This window comes from Rhinopithecus roxellana, chromosome 16 (genome assembly GCF_007565055.1).
Source record: "Rhinopithecus roxellana isolate Shanxi Qingling chromosome 16, ASM756505v1, whole genome shotgun sequence".
Lineage (NCBI taxonomy): Eukaryota > Metazoa > Chordata > Mammalia > Primates > Cercopithecidae > Rhinopithecus > Rhinopithecus roxellana.
Window position 1 is genome coordinate 70,612,331 of NC_044564.1, and position 13,772 is coordinate 70,626,102.

The 13,772-nt window shown below is 41.5% G+C and overlaps 1 protein-coding gene across 1 annotated transcript in view; it reads left to right on the top strand.

The window, feature by feature from the left end:
* The window catches only part of ADAMTSL1 (ADAMTS like 1), a 440,698-nt gene that overhangs the window by 269,824 nt on the left and 157,102 nt on the right, over positions 1-13,772 (top strand). The window lies entirely within an intron of this gene.

Here is a 13,772-nt window from a genome sequence, read left to right on the forward strand (position 1 = left end):
GGAATGGTACCAGCTCCTCCTTGTACTTCTGGTAGAATTTGGCTGTGAATCTGTCTGGTCCTGGACTCTTTTTGGTTGGTAGGCTATTAATTATTGCCTCAATTTCAGAGCCTGCTATTGGTCTATTTAGGGATTCAACTTCTTCCTGGTTTAGTTTCGGGAGAGTGTAAGTGTCCAGGAAATTATCCATTTCTTCTAGGTTTTCTAGTTTATTTGCATAGAGGTGTTTATAGTATTCTCTGATGGTAGTTTGTATTTCTGTGGGGTCAGTAGTGATATCCCCTTTATCATTTTTTTATTGCATCTATTTGATTCTTCTCTCTTTTCTTCTTTATTAGCCTTGCTAGCAGTCTATCAATTTTGTTGATCTGTTCAAAAACCCAGCTCTTGGATTCACTGATTTTTTTGGAGGGTTTTTTGTGTCTCTTATCTCCTTCAGTTCTGCTCTGATCTTAGTTATTTCCTGCCTTCTGCTAGCTTTTGAATGTGTTTGCTCTTGCTTCTCTTGTTCTTTTAATTGTGATGTTAGGGTGTCAATTTTAGATCTTTCCTGCTTTCGCTTGTGGGCATTTAGTGCTATAAATTTCCCTCTCCACACTGCTTTAAATGTGTCCCAGAGATTCTGGTATGTTGTATCTTTGTTCTCACTGGTTTCAAAGAACATCTTTATTTCTGCCTTCATTTCATTATGTACCCCAGTAGTCATTCAGGAGCAGGTTGTTCAGTTTCCATGTAGTTGAGCGGCTTTGATTGAGTTTCTTAGTCCTGAGTTTTAGTTTGATTGCACTGTGGTCTGAGAGACAGTTTGTTATAATTTCTGTTCTTTTACATTTGCTGAGGAGTGCTTTACTTCCAACTATGTGGTCAATTTTGGAATAAGTGCGATGTGGTGCTGAGAAGAATGTATATTCTGTTGATTTGGGGTGGAGAGTTCTGTAGATATGTCTATTAGGTCTGCTTGGTGCAGAGTTGAGTTCAATTCCTGGATATCCTTGTTAACTTTCTGTCTCATTGATCTGTCTAATGTTGACAGTGGGGTGTTCAAGTCTACCATTATTATTGCATGGGAGTCTAAGTCTCTTTGTAAGTCTCTAAGGACTTGCTTTAAGAATCTGGGTGCTCCTGTATTGGGTGCATATATATTTAGGATACTTAGCTCTTCCTGATAAATTGATCCCTTTACCATTATGTAATGGCCTTCTTTGTCTCTTTTGATCTTTGATGGTTTAAAGTCTGTTTTATCAGAAACTAGGATTGCAACCCCTGCTTTTTTTTTTTGTTTTCCATTTGCTTGGTAGATCTTCCTCCATCCCTTTATTTTGAGCCTATGTGTGTCTCTACATGTGAGATGGGTCTCCTGAATACAGCAAACTGATGGATCTTGACTCTTTATCCAATTTGCCCGTCTGTGTCTTTTAATTGGACCACTTAGTTCACTTACATTTAAGGTTAATATTGTTATGTGTGAACTTGTTCCTGTCATTATGATGTTAGCTGGTTATTTTGCTCATTAGTTGATGCAGTTTCTTCCTAGCATCGATGGACTTTACATTTTGACATGTTTTTGCAAGGGCTGATACCTGTTGTTCCTTTCCATGTTTAGTGCTTCCTTCAGGAGCTCTTATAGGGCAGGCCTGGTGGTGACAAAATCTCTCAGCATTTGCTTGTCTGTAAAGGATTTGATTTCTCCTTCACTTATGAAACTTCGTTTGGCTGGATATGAAATTCTGGGTTGAAAATTCTTTTCTTTAAGAATGTTGAATATTGACCCCCACTCTCTTCTGGCTTATAGAGTTTCTGCTGAGAGATCTGCTGTTAGTCTGATGGGCTTCCCTTTGTGGGTAACCTTTCTCTCTGGCTGCCCTTAACATTTTTTCCTTCATTTCAACTTTGGTGAATCTGACAATTATGTGTCTTGGAGTTGCTCTTCTCGAGGAGTATCTTTGTGGCATTCTCTCTATTTCCTGAATTTGAATGTTGGCCTGCCTTACTAGGTTGGGGAAGTTCTCCTGGATGATATCCTGCACAGTGTTTTCCAACTGGGTTCCATTTTCCCTGTCATTTTCAGGCACACCAATCAGACGTAGATTTGGTCTTTTCACATAACCCCATATATCTTGGAGGCTTTATTCATTTCTTTTTACGCTTTTTTCTCTACACTTCTCTTCTTACTTCATTTCATTCATTAGATCTTTAATCACTGATACTCTTTCTTCCAGTTGATTGAGTCGGTTACTGAAGCTTGTGCATTTGTCACGTAGTTCTCGTGTCATGGTTTTCAACTCTATCAGTTCTTTTATGGCCTTCTCTGAATTGATTATTTTAGTTATCCATTCATCCATTCTTTTTTCAAGGTTTTTAGTTTATCTGCACTGGGTACGTAGTTCCTCCTTTAGCTCTGAGAGGTTTGATTGACTGAAGCCTTCTTCTCTCAACTTGTCAAAGTCATTCTCCATCCAGCTTTATTCCATTGCTGACGATGAGCTGCATTCCTTTGGAGGGGGAGATGCACTCTGATTTTTGAATTTCCAGCTTTTTTGCACTGCTTTTTCCCCATCTTTGTGGTTTTATCTGCTTTTGGTCTTTGATGATGGTGACGTATTGATGGGGTTTTGGTGTGGGTGTCCTTTCTGTTCATTAGTTTTCCTTCTAACAGTCGGGACCCTTAGCTGCAGGTCTGTTGGAGTTTGCTTGAGGTCCACTCCAGACTCTGGTTGCCTGGGTATCAGCAGCGGAGGCTGCAGAAGAGACAATATTGCTGAACAGCGAGTGTTGCTGTCTGAATCTTGCTCTGGAAGCTTCATCTCAGAGGTGTACCCCACCGTGTGAGGTGTGAGATGTCGGTCTGCACCTAGTGGGGGATGTCTCCCAGTTAGCCTACTCAGGGGTCAGGGACCTACTTGAGCCGGCAGTCTGTCCATTCTCAGATCTCAACCTCCGTGCTGGGAGAACCACTGCTCTCTTCAAAGCTGTCAGATAGGGACTTTTACATCTGCAGAGGTTTCTGCTGCTTTTTGTTTAGCTATGCCCTGTTCCCAGAGGAGGAGTCTACAGAGGCAGGCTGGCCTCCTTGAGCTGCTGTGAGCTCCACCCAATTCTAGCTTCCCGGTGGCTTTGTTTACCTACTTAAGCCTCAGCAATGGTGGGCGCCGCTCCCCCAGCCTCACTGCTGCCTTGCAGTTAGATCTCAGACTGCTGTGCTAGCAATGAGGGAGTATCCGTAGGCATGGGACCCTCCGGGCCAGGTGTGGGATACACCTCCTGGTGTGCCGTTTGCTAAGACCCTTGGTAAAGCGCAGTATTAGGGTGGTAGTTACCCAATTTTCCAGGTGTTGTGTGTCTCAGTTTCCCTTGGCCAGGAAAAGGAATTCCCTTCCCCCTTGCACTTCTCAGGTGAGGCGATGCCTCCCCCTGCTTCAGCTCTCGCTGGTCGGGCTGCACTGGCTGACCAGCACCAACTGTCAGCCACGCCCAGTGAGATGAACCCAGTACCTCAGTTGAAAATGCAGAAATCACCCATCTTCTGTGTCACTCATTCTGGGAGCTGGAGGCTGGAGCTGTTCCTATTCGGCCATCTTGGGTGCCTCCCAAGTGACCTCATTTTAACTTAACTATCTCCATAAATACCCAATTTCTAAATAAGATCACATTCTGAGGTACTAGGAATTAACACTAATATATCTTTTGCAGGAACACCATCCAACCCATAATAGGAAGAAATCCTTAGGTTTGTAGAGTTTTAGTAAGGAATGCCACCTACAAATCAGTAAATAGATAGAGACATTTATGGTCTGATTGGATGAATGTCAAATTATTTCCTTACTCCCAAAGCACTTGATCCTAAATCTTAAATGCCTTGTGGTCTACTTGGGACAGTAACTAGGGGGAAAAACATTTAAGTAAATAGAATTGTGTCAGACTAAATGCTGTAGCAGTTTACTTAGAATAGCTGTGTAGTAAGCATTGCAGAATGTAAATGGAAGTAAATCCAATAGAATTGCGAGGAGGGTACAGTTGATGTGAGCTGGGATGGTGAGGGAAATCTTGCTGGAAGAGGAAGGGCTTGAATCAGTCCTTAATCTTGAGGTAGGAACATGAAGTCAGGAAGAGCTGGAAGCAGATTCACAGATGTGAAAGAGAAACATGGTGTATTGGGAAGCCAACAAGTGGCTGAGCCTGGCAGAAACCCACTCTGTATAAAGGAGGTAATTCTAGAAAAGAAAAGGGGTTCATTTAGTGAAAGGTTTTTAGTGTAAAGATGCTAATCAGTTAATATAAAATAGAGACAAACTGGAATAAAACCCAAAAGATGGTATTAGAGAAGAAACACAACAACAGATGACACCATTTATGATGCAAGTAATTTCTTCTGTGATCTTGACCACCACAAGGAGAACAGCCCTGGAACTATTTTTAACAAGAAATTTATACCTAGAAATCTAGACAAACCACCTAAAATATCAAACTCCTCAGAGTAAAAGTAACTTTGCAGATCATCTACCCTACTAATTTGTTTCTCAGGAGGCTCATATCTGAATTATAATGGTCAGCAGGAATTCTAGCTCATTTTAATGTGCTATCACCCGGAAGACAAGGTGATCAGAAAATGGGAACCAGAGTTTAGAAGTTTTAATTAAATCAAGCTGTGTGTAGGTGAACAGGCACATAAGTATTTTCAGACAGTGGGATGTCATAGAAAAGTGTGTTCGAGTGAGGGAAGGCTGAAGACACTTTATATAATTGGACTTAGTTTTGATGTTATTCTGCTGTTTGGCATGTTCTGTAAAGGAAGTAGGTTTAGATGCAAATGGCGTGCTAGTAACGAGATGGTAAATGTATATCTTGCTGCAAGTGCCATTTTTTTAAGAGCTATTTATTAATTTACAAAATAGCAAAGATGGTTTGACAAGAGTCATATGTAATGTTGGTAACATTGATTTTATTTTTTTTGAGTTATTTTAGAGATGATTTTGAAGGTGCGGCAAATTGGCATGGCCAAATTGTTTTTAGGCAGAAATGAGTGCTTTGCCACTTCAGGTGTTTGGTAATCTTGGCTATCACTACTTTTATGGAGCCAAAACCTCACAGTGTGCAGGCAGACTTCCAAGAGAAGTGTGGCTGTGTCTGCTATTTCCTGAGCCATGCAAGTTACTGTTTGATAGACAGCCTCGATTCTCATGGTGTGATTTATCATACATGTTTCTGTTTAATTTTTGGCCTTCAAACATATTTTTGATCTTTAATGTCTAACATCTCCTTTGATCTTTTACTGTATCTTTTCTAGGCCTCTTTTAAGGATTTTCTAGAATACAGTGGTTGTAAGTGGGGAGTAGCAAATCCATCTGCGATTGCTGGGTGTAACTGCTTTTCTGACTTCGTCTATTTCCTTCTTTCTGTAACTCTTCGTGATTCACTCCTCCAGTCCTTAGAGACTTAGCAGGGTAGAGGAGTAACCCAAGTGCCCGTCCGAACTTTGGGAAAATCACTTGTTTCTCTGAGCCTTGGCTTGCTTGTCCATAAAATGGAGATGATACTGCCTGCTTGCTTACTTCAGAGTTAGGAGGATGAAGTGAGATAACATAAACAGTCTTTGGGAAGTGTAATTGATCAGGTCAATGCAAGTAGTTATGAGCACCACACTGCACATTTTCTGAACTCTTGCATTCCTCATGGTTTAGCCAAGTAGTTTAGCAGTTCACTCATAACTGTTACCTAACATTGTTTGTTATGTCTCCTGGGCATTTGTCTGCTTTCTCCATCTTTGCTGAAAGCATCTTAAAGGTGGTAAGCATGGTTTCCACATCTGGATCTGTCACAGTGCTTAGTAATGAATGCTTAAATGAGAAACTAAGTTGGACATGTCACAAATGCCCTTCTCCTCAGTCTCCAAAACCGATGGCTACTTTCTCTGACTGACTTTAGGAAACTGCCTCACTCTACTTACTTGTTTCCTATCCTCACAATAATCATCTCTGCATTGAACAAATATTTATTGAGCATGCAGTAATAACAGTTCATATTGGCTAATACTTACAGAACCCTTCATCTGTGCCAGGCCCTGGGCTTCACCCTTTACGTGGAGATTCTCACTTGAACCTCATAACAACCCTGGGAAGTAGGTATTACCATTATTCCCATTCTAAATGAGTGAATTGTTAAGCAACTTTCCCGAGATTATTCAACTGCAGGGTGGCAGAGCACAATTCTTTCACAGACAATCCAGTCTTAGAGCCCAAGATCCTATATTATGCCTCAGTATCTGGGGGATTTCTTCAGTCTTCTATCTTTCATATAGTTGACATTTTTGAAGAGTACTGGCCAGTTCCTTTGTAAAATGTCTCTCCGTGTGTGTTTGCTTGATGTTTTCTTACGATTTTTGAATTTTTGACAGAAATAACACGAAAGTGTGCTGTGTTGTTCTTAGTACATCATATCAGGAGACAGACAATGATAATGTGTCTCATTATTGGTGATGTTTACTCTTATCACTTGGTTAGGATGATGGTCAGCCAGGTGTTTCCACTGTAAAATTAATAAATATATAGCACTTAATAAGTAAAAAGAAGTATTTTATGGGGGACAATATGAGTTAAGTAAATATCCTGTTCATCATTAACCTTTGACCCACTAGATATAATATTGATGGATGATTACTGCCTGAGTCAATTATTATTATGATGATTGCCAAATGGTAACTATAAATTCTGTCACTCCTTCTAGATTATTAATAGGCATTCTACTATAACGTAGTTTTTTCTTCTCTCCGGTTTATTTATTTATGAATTTCCACTTTGCTCAAAGGGTTAAAATATATTACTATCAAATTGTCCCAGACAGGACCAGCAAAAGCCCTTTCAAGCTGGCCCCTATGCCCTTTTGACATATACCCCATCGTTCTTTGAGCACTTCTCAATTTTCTGGTACAAGATACTATTTCCGGCTCATTTTTTTCTTCTCCCAATTCCTGCCCAGAAGTCAGCTCTTCCTACAGAAACTGATTCCTTTTAGTGGAGAATGGTATTTAGAACCCAAGATCTGGGCACTTGATTTGCTTGATACTACTGGGATATCATTGCTTCTAGGCCTTGCAGAGAGAGCTAGGAGATACTGTACTCATATATGTATAGTTGTATATATTCATTTATATCTGTTGAAATATCTGTGTCTATCCATCTATTAAAAACCATGAGCTCATACTGTTTGCAACAGCAATTCAGTTCTACTAGATTTATCTTAGTCTTTCCACTTCGCATATTTGTAACTCTCTCCTCTGACAGTAAGAAATCTGGCTCCCATTATTTTTTATGTATTTATGTATTTGGTCAGTCCTCCCTGAATATTTGACTCCCAGCCATCCTGGCCCAGTGCTGACCCCCGTCCCAGGCCAGAGGACCACTCCCCACCAAACCTCATACTAAAGTTCAGTCCCTACAAAGTAGAAGAGGAAAGGAGAGGAAGAAGAAAAGGCCAGTTTGAAAGTTCAGCTCCAGACATGCAGTGCTCCAGTGCCCCCAGGGAGCAAAGCTGAGCCCTGGACATACTAGCTCCTGGACATACTAGCTCCTCACCTCCACTGAAAGCTCAGCTTGACTCCAGTGGAGGTTTTTAATCAGACAAAGTAAGGTGACCAGATTCACATTTTTGAGTGACATTTTGGTGGCTGTGGCCTAGGGAGGAATTGGAATCTGAGAGATGTAGAGATAAATTGGGAGCCACTAGTGACAGTCCAAGAAACTGAAAGTGAGATGCATCCTAGACCCTGTATGTGCCCCTCCTTAGGCTTTCTAGAGTTTGCACACTCAGTGGTGTCTGGTTTATTATTGTCAGATTGCTGTCCACCTCCTGACCTCAGAGGCATCCTAAGGGAAACAAATATCTTTGGAAGACAAGAAAATCACAGGACAGAAGTGTTGGGCAGAAATGTCAAGCTAGAGGGTTACGCACAAGTTTAAAGAACGCTTCCGACAAATAACTTCAGTTTACAATAACTTCAGTTTCCTCCAAACCAAAACTTCATTTTAAATTTCTGGATAAAGAGAAACTTTGCTGCAAAAGTCGAGGTCAAAGAAGGTTCTTAGGGCATAATAGCTCAGGGTGGGGAGGGTCTGCCATTAGAAATTATGAACATTTATACCAGCAACAAACAATGAGTTTCTGGAGGCAATAGTCATTACCCTCTCTAAAAGAGTAGAGGAGCAAAACCTTGGCAACTCACATAATGAGCCCTTGTCCAAAAGAAGGCAAAAAAAAAAAAAAAAAATCCTCCTTTTGTATAGCTAATACAAACACAAGCTGCCAAGAAGTGTCAACCATCATGGGTCGTTGATTGCCCATATTAACCCTGATGGCCGCCTTTACAAAAAACTAACACTTGGGGAAGACCACACTCTGCCTTTGCCCATTTGGCTGCCAAGTACACTGCTGCTTTACAGAAATAACTGCGAGTGGACTCATGGCCCTGGGTGGTATCAGTGTATTTGTTTCTATTATTTAGAAATAGATCTGTCATTTTGTCATTTGTGATTTTCTGTGATTTTCTGAAACTGTAAGCACCAGGAAGCTCAGCATTTGCCACTCAGGTCTATAAATACTTTGTTCTACTGGCCTTAAGAGATAGTATAATATAATAATTAAGCATGCAGGAGCCAGGCCGCCTGAGTTTGAATGCTGATTCTCTTGTTTACTAGCTGTGTGACTTTGGACAGGTTACCTAACCTCTCCGAGTCTCTGTTAGTTCATCCTGTATAATGGGGTAACTTACAGTACTTTTCTCTCTAGTAAAGAAGTCAATATATGTTCCCACATCTTGGGTAAGCTAAGTCCTGGTTTCTGCTGAGACCTCAGTGAATGAGGCTCGGGTCATGCAGAATTGAGGCTCATAAATCCACAGAGCTGGTCCCGTGATAAGGAGCAGCTCCATTCTCAGTGCCTTTGTGTCCACGTCATGGTGGACTTGGGTGTGACACAGGTGCCACGGCATTGAGGGAGACCCAGCAGCAGGCATTTGGGGCCATGATTTGAATTCTCCAGGCCTCAGCTCCTGCTTGTGAAAATGGAGAGGATAATATTACTTATCTCATGAAGCCGTGGAGAGGAATAAAGGGGGTAATGCACTTAAAGCAACTAGCACAGAATCTGGCTCATTTAAGTGTGATATGAATGTTAGTATCACTATTGTTATTGGCAACCATGTGTAATGTCAGCTGGATTGTGGTAACATCACAGTTTATAGCTCATGCATGGCTAAGGGTGCTCTGCCCAGCCCAAGTTCAGGGACTGGCCAGATCCAGGCAGAGTGACAGGACCACAGTCTAGTAGGCTGGACTTTGGGCAGAACTCCAGCACTGTCCGGGAAACAAAGTGGAAATTAGGAAGCCAAGTTGAAAGCTTAAAATCCAGTTAAAACGACAGGCTGATCCAGGCACACTTGAGGCTGGGCAAAGGGCAGGAAGACTGATTCCAGCCATTAAGGTGGAGGGAGACCCTCTGTCTCCTACCTGCCCCTGGTCAGAAGTCAATTGCTCGGGTGCTGGGCAGGGTCAAGCCAGGAGGACTTCAACTGTGATCTGTCAACTCATGGAGCCTTTCCTGCAAGCAGGTTTTGACAAAAGGGACAGAAACGGGGAGAAGAAAGACTCAGAGGAAAGAAAGCAGTATAGTAAAAGAAAGCTGGGGAAAGCAGCCTTCCAAATATTTTGGCCAAAAGCCCAACCATGAAGCTAAACACCTGAAGCCTAGGAGCTGAGAGAAACCATAGCAATCATGTTTACCACCCTCCTTTTCTAGGGACACAATCCTTTAGCCAAAACCACTGGGGCAGATGTGTTTCAGATTCCAATTTTTTTTGTACTTTAGAAAGATGTTAGGATTACTAAGACATAAATTGAATAACACCCCTAGCAATTTCTGGAGGAAAGCACCATAATCCAACAGGCTAATCTTGCTGCGGTAAAATGTATAAATATTTACACAAAGTGGGATGCAGCCTGTCAAAAGCATGCCAATTCAGATCCAGTTTGTCACGAAAAGAGTTTATACCACACTGAAGGAAAATGTGTGGTGTTCAGAGCTCCTGGCACCTTGAAGTTGGGAGTAAACAGTTGTATATAGGACACAGCTAAGATGTCCACCAGCCATGTGACTAATCCAGAAGTACATACACAGTTCACTGCTAATTCAACTCAGTTTTTCACTGCATACTAACATCTACCAGGTCCCAGGCACCATGCTCAACACTGAGGTTCTGGTCGTGTATTCATATTCAGAGCTGCTATATCAAAGTACCACAAACCAGGTGGCTTAAAACAATAGAAATTTATTGTCTCACAGTCATAGAAGCTAAAATCAAGTCCAAAGTCAAGGTGTCAGCAGGACTGTACTCCCTCTGAAACCTATAAGGAGAGTCCTTCTTTGCCCCCTCTAGTTTCTGGTGGCTCCTGGCACTCTTCGGCATTCCTTGACTTGTAGATGCATCGCTCCAGTCTCTGCCTCTGTTGTCACATGGCATTTTGCCTGTGCGTCTCCCTCTTTTCTTATAAGAACACAGTCACATTGGATCAAGGGCTCAACCTACTCTAGTATGACCTCATCTTAAGCGATTACATCTACAGTGACTCTATTTCCATGTAAGGTCATGTTCTGAGGTACTAAGGGTTAGGACTCCAACGTATCTTTTTTTGGAGACACAGGTCAACACACAACAAGTGGCAAACCAAAATAGGCATAGCCCCATGCTTTCATCAAGCTAGCAGTCGAGTGGGGAAGTCACATTACAAGTATGTTGAGAATTTTCAAAGGGGGAAGTATTAATGGGACCATACAGTAAGAGAATTTTACCCAGTTGAGAGTTTCCTCTCTGAAGAAGTAACATTTTAAATGGAAATGAAAAGATGAGTAAAAGCCAAGCAAATAGGGGGAAAAGGTACTCATGCCCTCACTCTCTGATGCCTAGACCAGAGCCCCGGGGCTTGCACTGGGCTTCTGCAGAAGCCAGGCCCCTCAAAGAAGGACTCTAAGTGTCTCCCAGGCCACCGCTCATAGCCAACCTTGCCCCTAAGCCGGCTCTGCCTGGCCTGCAGTTCCTCTCTCAGAAAGAACCAAAGGCACAGAACACAGAGAATAGGGCATCAGCACCCAGCAAAACCCAGGCCCACAGTTGCAGCCTCTCTGCAGGAGAGAAGTAGGGGAGAGTCTCTGCTTTCTCTTTTTTGGCCTAAGTTGATTACAGTATTTTTTACCCAGAATCAGCAAAGTCCTTAATATACAGATAGCTTCTGCTGACCTCCGTCCTTGAGAATGCAGTGCACTTTTATCAGGGCAGGCAGATACATCTGTTATGTGAGTTTCTCTGAGCAGTGCTCAGGTGGCCTCATGGCTCCTAAAATGCCTCTGCTTCAAGGTCCCAGGGGCTAAATTTCTGCCAGAAATGGTGGTAGAGTTTGGGGAAGTGAGGACATAAAGCCTCTACTTTGATGAGCTTTGACCTTGGGACAGCATTAGCTGTGTAGGCAGCTACTTTATGAGACATACAAAGAGGGGTCACCAGCATTGGCCATGGATGTTAGATTTTGTTTTACACCCACAACATTTTAGTATTTCCCTTGAGTGGAAAGAAACCCTTTTTTGAAGCATAATACACGTAAGGAACGTACACACAAATCCTATGTTTACACTTGGTGATTTTTCATAAAATGGACCCAGATCCAGCACTAGATCTAGCAAACACCCCAGAAGCCCATCCCACTCTGCTCCTCTTCTAGTTTTTACCCACCACGGGTAACCAACTTCCTGGCTTCTAACACAGTGGATTAGTTTTGGCTTTTGAGTTTATATAAATCACACAGTATCAATTTTTGTGTTTATGGCTTTGTTCATTCAGTTTTATGTTTGTGAGATTCATTTTCGTTGTTGCTTATTGTTGCAGTTTATTCTCATTGCTTTATATAATCTTGTGTGAATATACCATAATTTTTTATTCATTCATGTGTTGATGAACATTTGGGTTTTTCCAGGTTTGAGCTATTATGAGCAGTGCTGCCATGGATATTCTTGCATATGCCTTTTGATGAACATATGCAAATTGGGGAAAGGCATATACTTGTATTGGTTGTCTATTGCTGCCTAAAAAGTTTCCCTCCAAACCTAGTAGCTAACAATGACAATAAACATTGATCACCTCTCACAGTTCATCTGAGTGAGGAATTTGGAGGCATCTTGGACATGCAGTTCTGGCTTGAGGTCTTTCCTGAGGTTGCAGTTATCTAAAGGCAAGCTTGGGGCTGGAGGGTCTGCATTCAAGGTAGCTCACTCACATGGCTGGCAAGTCAATACTGATTATTGGTGGGGAGGCTGCAGTTTCACACATGAACTTTCCTTAAGATTGTCTGGGTATTCTCATGACATCGTGGCTGGCTTCCCCACCACCATGAGTGGGCAAAGAGAGAGCATCAAATTGGAAGCATTATCCTTTTTGTGACCTAGTCTTGGAGGTCACATAGTATCACTTTTGCATCATTCTATTCATTAGAAGTGAGCCACTAAGTCCAGCCCATACTCAAGACTCCACCTTTGGAAGGAAGGCATGGCAAAGAATGTATGGATGTATCTTAAAACCAGTAACACCACAACATTGTAAAGCTTATAATTAACTTAAGCTAAGGGTTTAAAAATAAGCTGATAGAAATTTAAACAAGGATCTAAAAGAAAGAAATTCAGCCAGCTTCTCCTCTTCTATTCCTTTAAAACTTTGCAAATATTCATAGGAGAGTTTTCAAGGTATTTTTTGGAGACAGCATGGTACAATAGAAAGGGCAGAGGCTTCAGAGCCAGAAACAAACAAGTCTGAATCCTGGATTCACTACTTACTAATTATGGGTACTTGAACAAGTCAGCCTCTTGGATTTCCAGGTTCTCTCAACTATAAAATGAGGATAATCAATAGAGCTTACTTCATATTGTTCTGGAGGCAATTAAATGAGATAATGTGTTAAGGTGCCCTCTATGATGGTAGGTCTCACTGATTTGCTCATTTAGCCAATAACATTAACTATCTAAAAGGTGTTCTGATGGACCCTGTGAGTGATACAAAACTGACTCAGAGGCAGGCTCTACATCAGGAGGTGTATACGCTCGTAGTGCCCTTGACAGGTAGAATAATCATAATACAACTGAGAAAATGGTCAGTGTCTGGAGCAAGTATGGATACAGTGTTTTAAATATGGATTATATTTGGACATACAGAAATGAAAGACGTTTTGAAGGGCAAGGAAAGGGCAAAAGATATTCCAAATTAGAAATACAACTTGCATAAAGACACAACTAGAAAACTATGGGGTGTAAATAGAGGAAAGGGCAGAAGATATTCCAAATTAGAAATACAACTTGCATAAAGACACAACTAGAAAACTATGGGGTGTAAATGGAGAATAACAAACAGATTATTACAGATATGGCTAACCTTACTGTAGATGAAAGGAGGTAGTGGACACAGGTTGGAAAGTTAGTTACATGTCAGAGCAGTAGGAAGAGATTGAGCGCATACACTTAGTCTTACAGTCTGATGAAAAACATTAAGGCCAAAAAATTTTCAACCAACTTTCAGGACAAAAGCTAGGTGGGACTAGCTACTAAAGGATCTACTTACCATGCTTTTTCTTGGCCAATTCCTGTTTGTAAAATCTTTGTGCCTCAGATTGTAAACAGAACTTTCTAAAACTGATCTTTAGAGGATGCTTCTGACTTAGAGCCTGAGCGACTGAGCTTTGTCTTTATCA